This window comes from Triticum urartu, unplaced genomic scaffold (assembly GCF_003073215.2).
Source record: "Triticum urartu cultivar G1812 unplaced genomic scaffold, Tu2.1 TuUngrouped_contig_8109, whole genome shotgun sequence".
Classification (NCBI taxonomy): Eukaryota; Viridiplantae; Streptophyta; class Magnoliopsida; order Poales; family Poaceae; genus Triticum; species Triticum urartu.
The window spans coordinates 11,718-17,636 of NW_024119023.1; the positions used below are offsets into that span (position 1 = coordinate 11,718).

General features: G+C 40.1%; 1 pseudogene; it reads left to right on the forward strand.

The window, feature by feature from the left end:
* The first annotated feature begins 445 nt into the window (after nt 1-445).
* Nucleotides 446-4,339, forward strand: LOC125531789 (annotated as a pseudogene).
* Nucleotides 4,340-5,919: the final 1,580 nt, after the last annotated feature.

Genomic DNA, 5,919 nt, shown 5'->3' on the forward strand with positions numbered 1-5,919 from the left:
GGTATGATTATGTCTCTCCTTATTATTCTATAAATCTAGTGTGCATCATGCTTTTGTTATTCCCAACACAAGGATGGGTGTATCCATGTTCATTGTTCGTAAATGTTTTAGTAGAGCATAGATCAACATGTGGGATATAATTAGAGGTTTTATTGATAAGGTTGATGTATCCGTCTTGACACTTTGAGGGAGGGGTATAGATTCTTGTGGAACACACAACAATGGTGTTGGTGTCATCATCGTCGCATTGGAAATTTGGCCATGTGAGAAGAATGATCTAATGCCCTATATATATGGAACAAAGAACCCCACTAGGAAAAATATATTTTTAGTTCAAATGTTATATTTAGTTTTATTAAAACATTGCAGGTTAGTATAATGCCACATTTTTTCTTGTGATAACTGTTGGGTTACTTGTTGGGCCATAACTTTCTTGTCTCAAGACATGGATGGTAATATATCAACACAATATGTGCATGTTCCTTTGTTTACTAAATTTTCATAATGGAATCATCAAATTTGTAAACCTCATCAATAAAAACTAATATTTGTTTGGCAAATCCTCTAGAAGGATAAACATGGGGAGCACATGAAGGCCTATTAGCGGATAGATCGGATAATGTATCAAAACCGAATTGCTTAGCTAGATGAATATATACAAATGTGCAAGTGTGCCTCCCCAAAATATTACGCATGTGGCCACTCTCTATATATATTCCTAGCATTGATGTATGGTGTGTACATGTGTGTCAAACATTTGAATATAAATATGAGATAAATAGTATTCTACTTTCTTCCCCAAAGAGCTTATATGGAAATTATGTTCATGTTGGTTGTTAGCTAGATCTATAACAAAAGGACCTTTGTAGGAGAGTTCTTGAAAATAACTAATACAATTTGGAATAATCATTGAATAGTCATAGCGGAAATCCAAACTTGGAAAGTGTTTCCTACATAGATTCAACTCTCGGGTGAAACTTGAGTGGTATCATATGCCATTGTTACCATTGCAAAGAATTATGCTAATGTATCATACATCTTATATTGTATTATAGAGGGAGGAGTGCCGGCCATCAGTAAAGGTCCAATCATGGTACATCATAAGAAACGGTATAGCACTATGGCTTGGTAGATAATAAGAAAAATGTCAAATTAAAGGAAGAGGAAGATGAAAATGTGAATACAAAAGAGAAAAGAAAGAAAAATAAAGATGAAGGTGATAAGAAAATAGAGGAGAAAAAAATTCCTCAAAGAGGAAGATGGCTAAATACAAGGAGGAGAAAGAGAAGAAAACGAGAGTTGTTAGGAAGGATGATGAGGAGAAGGAGAGGGAAGATCGGAGGAAAAGAAAGGGAAATGTGAAGAATGTGATGTCACATAAGGAAAGAGAGGATAATGAGAATGAGAAAGACGATCAGGAGAAGCGAGAAATTCGGAAAGAGAAATAGGAGGAGCCAATGGAGATAATTGAACAGAAGTTAAGGAAGGAGATTGATAAAGAGGAAGAGGAGTCGAAGAAAAGGGTTGAGAAGGACCAAAATGATAAAAATTACCCCCACTTCTTTAGGGCGTTTATGTCCCATTCATTTATGGAACAAGTGGTAGGTTTTCTTCATCATATTCATAAACAAAGAGACTAACTCATTGTTGTTCTATTTTTACCTACCATATTTTGCATGATTGCTGCGAAGATTATCTTTTCCATTGTGGTTCACTTTTAGGAATGGTGCTCTCTAATTTGATAGAGTTACATATATAGTATATTCCACCCAATAGATTCTTTGTAAAATTATTGATTAATATGTTTCAAACATGGACTATATAATGTTTTCTGCCGTTCAGAAGGATACACGAGGTAGCATATCCAAAATATAAACTACTTCATGAAAGTTGATATCTTTTGTATTTACAAAAACATATAGATTGTAAATAAAGGAGACATATGTAACATTTTTGCAAAATTTAAGGCCAATTGAGTAGTGGCTGATAGCTTGGATTGGACTATAGGAAGGCAAGGTTAAATGCCATATATGCATGTTTGGGTTGTGCTCGACATGGTCACCCATTACTAATTAATTTGTATGATAACATATGTTGCAGAAAATTCCAGTAGGATTCCACAAATACTTGGAAGACTGTACATGAATGGTTTTCCTGAGAGGTCCAAGCAGGAATAAATGGCCCATAGAGCTGGCTAAAATCTCAGGGGAGATACGCTTTGCGCGTGGATGGAAGGAGTTCCTCTCGGACCATTGTGTCGGGTATGGCTGGCTGCTAGTATTCCGTTATGACGGGCAGTCACAGTTCTTAGAGACAGTTTTCTTCCAATCTTCTTGCAAGGATCCGTATGAATCTCTCGGCTAGCCGTAACACAAGGACATCTACGTGACTAGAGAGGAAGAGAAAGGTCTCACAAGCACCAATGCATATGGTACTTCCCCAGAAGAAGAAGAAGACACTCACACTAACACCAGTGCAGTTGGTACACCACAAAATAAAGCTTCAGACGAAAAAGAAGATGCTTCAGAAGAAGAAGAGGTAGTGGTAGAGGAAGATGCATTATCAAAATCTCTGGAGAATGAGGAAGACAGTGAAGCTCGCATGTGCAGGGATGATGCGCTGGAACCAACACAACAACAACAGGAGTATTGCCAAAAGACCGAGGATGGTTTTTTTGTCAGGAAGAGGGCTAGGTTCAAGAAGGTTGATGATATCATGGCAGAAGTGGACCAATCTAGCAAGTCCAAGCTCGCAAAGTGGAAAAATTCTGAAGCTCCAACTGGTGATCCTGCTTCTGAGGGAGCAGCATCAAGCGACTGTTCGGCAGGTAATTAAGAAGAACCCTTCGATCCAGCGATTTCAAAATATTTAGTACTTCTAGTACCTTTTACGTATATATTGGTACGAGATGGCTTGATGTTGTAAAATGATTCTTATACTCTTGCTATTGAGCTAACCATTGTCCGTGTGCACATCAAACTGTAAGAGAATCGGAGCATCGTCCACCCAAGAAGTCCAAGGCTGAGGAGATAAGGTCTCCATTTGGTGATTCAGCTTCTAAGGCAGCATCATCAGGTGACAATTTTGTAGGTAATTAAGAATAACCATCTAATGGATTGAATTCAAATTAACTGTTGTGATGGATAAATGTTGTCAAATGATTCATAGGCTCTTGTTATTTGGTTAACCTATGTGCAGAACCATTGTAAGCAGAGTTTGCTAGTCGACCATCCAAGATTCCCAGGCTGATGGGAAAAGCTCTACTGCTCCTTTAATTGTTTATACCAGGTCTGTTGTTTCAGCATCTAAAAGAGCTTCTAAAGGGGCAACATGAAGTGGAAATTTTGCAGGTAACTAAGAAGAAGCATCCAATCAAGAATCTATTTCAAAATGAGTAGTACTTGTTTTACATGTACACACACATACATATTGTTTGAGATGGCTTAGATGGTGTGTCAGTTTTGACCCTGGTAGCTAGATATAGCACTGGTCTTGTACTATAAAATGATTCCTATCTATACGCTCTTGTCATTGAGCTAATGAACTTTGCCCGCCTATAGTTCGTACATGTGTATTCACGCCAAAATCCATGTGCAGGCACATATCTTTTGGTAACAAATATGGTATGGAGGCTCAGTTCATGATGTTCAACAAGAGCAATGATGAAAACCAACCCGGCAAAGGAAAATCTTCTTTCTTCCTTCCTTCCTGTTAACCAACCTTCTGGTACTAATTAGAACAAACTTGAAGTGAACTATCCAGATATATATAGTCTGCATCTTTTTATACTAGTTCTCATAAGGGTTACGAGAAGGATGGGATTAACGTCGCAGAGGCGTCCAGTAACTCAATGGGAGAATGACGATGCCATGGAGAGGGCACGGAGTTTAAAATCCATGAGGCCCTTCACCGTCAAGGCAATGAAGCACAACAATGTCTATGCCTGTACTTCATGGTAATTGATCAATTCAGTTTCTTCTCTCGAAACTCATATTCTAAAATTGTGTTGCTCTCTGACTGATTGTGATCGACCTGCAACTGCAGATCATCTCGCAAGTTCATGGAAACATTCCTCCCAAAAGACAGCAGGACAATGACGCTATGGGACCCGCAGGCGAAGCCGTGGAAGGTCTGGTACAAGTACACTGGTGGTGAGTGTCCCCACGCGGTGTTGAGCGTGGGGTGGGGCGCACTCGCCATGGAGAACAACCTGGAGAAGTGGGACATGTGCGTGTTCGAGCTCTTGGACCAAGAATATAACATCAAGTTGCACGTCCACAAGGTCTTCTTGATGATCACCCCATGTGTCCTCTCCCAAAAACCTCGCATAGATGAGTGATAATTCATGCATAGACATTTTGATCTTGTGTTGTTGACAAGGGAGGCACACCATTCCATCATGTCGTTGTTAAAACATAACATCTAGAATTATAATGTTTGTTGCTACGACTAATTACCGGATTCTCGTTGCCCAATCCCCTTCATAATATAAGCATGTAGTCTGTACTTTCCTTTCTTGTCCAGGCCCCAATCCCCTCATAACCTAGGGTTTCCCGTTGCCCAATTCCCTTTACATATAACCCCCAAATCCTGCAAAAATCCCACGAGCCGCCGCCGCCAACAACCAACCATCCTAGGGCTCGATTGAATCGAAGGCCCCTTGGTGAGGTCGTCTGAAGATCCATCAAGATCTCAGTTTGTTCACTACGCTTGGTAAGCCCTACATTCTGTATATTCGATCTATGCTAGCGCAATTCAATCTTTAGCCCATTCACACTATTATGGTTCTCAATCGGCTTGGGATTCTATAAATCTATGGTGCATATATTGCTTTTGTATTGCTTCCCACCACAACAAATGGTGTATCCATGTTCATAGTTATTTCTGAACGTTTTAGTTCTGCATAGATCAGTGATACGTCTCCAACATATTTATAATTTTTTGCTTGTTCCATGCTGTTATATTATCATTCTTGGATGTTTTACAATCATTTTATAGCAACTATATATATATATATATATCATTTTTTGGGACTAACTTATTGACATAGTGCCTAGTGACATATGCTTGTTTTTTACTTCGTAGAAAATCAATACCAAACGGAGACCAAACACAGCGAAACTTTTTGGAGAATTTTTCTGGACCAGAAGACACCTGTTGGGCCAAAGAAGTACCCGAGGGGGCTCCAAGGGGACCACAACCCACCTGGGCGCGCCTGGAGGCCCAAGGGCGCCCTGGTGGGTTGTGCCCACCTCGGCCACCTCCCGCACCGCATCTTTGCTCTATAAATACCCAGAAAATCCAAAAACCCTAGGGGAGTCGATGAAACACAATTCCAGCCGCCGTAAGTTCCAGAACCACCAGATCCATTCTAGGCATAGTTCGTAGTAGGTCACACTATAGGTCAACTGTAATAATAACGTGAATCATAAACAACCCCGGTTCCATGAGGAAAGAAATTGGTTGATCTTCATGTGGTCATGTGATGATGATCAAGCTCCTTGTGGTCATGTGATGATTACGATAGTATCATTGATACCGATGTTGGTTGACTAGGAGGTGATCATGTGATGATCACAACGGTAAGTATGATTGATACATATGGTGTTTGTGAGATAACCTCCGTGATGAGTAAGTTCGTCCATGAGACCTTAAACATCGACTCCCTCTCTTGCTAGTCATAGCATCATCACGTTCATATCATGCGTAACATGTATATGCCATGGTCATCCTCATATTTTTCTAGTAGTATCATGTTTCTCATTGATAATAAACATGTAAATGCCATCATGTTGTTTGCACTACTAGGAAAAGGCATGCTAGTGGCGCACCGAATTTGCCTTCTAATGGCGCACTACCGGTGGGCCACTGGCATCACGCCATTAGAATTAAATTCTAATGGCGCACCACCGGTGCGCC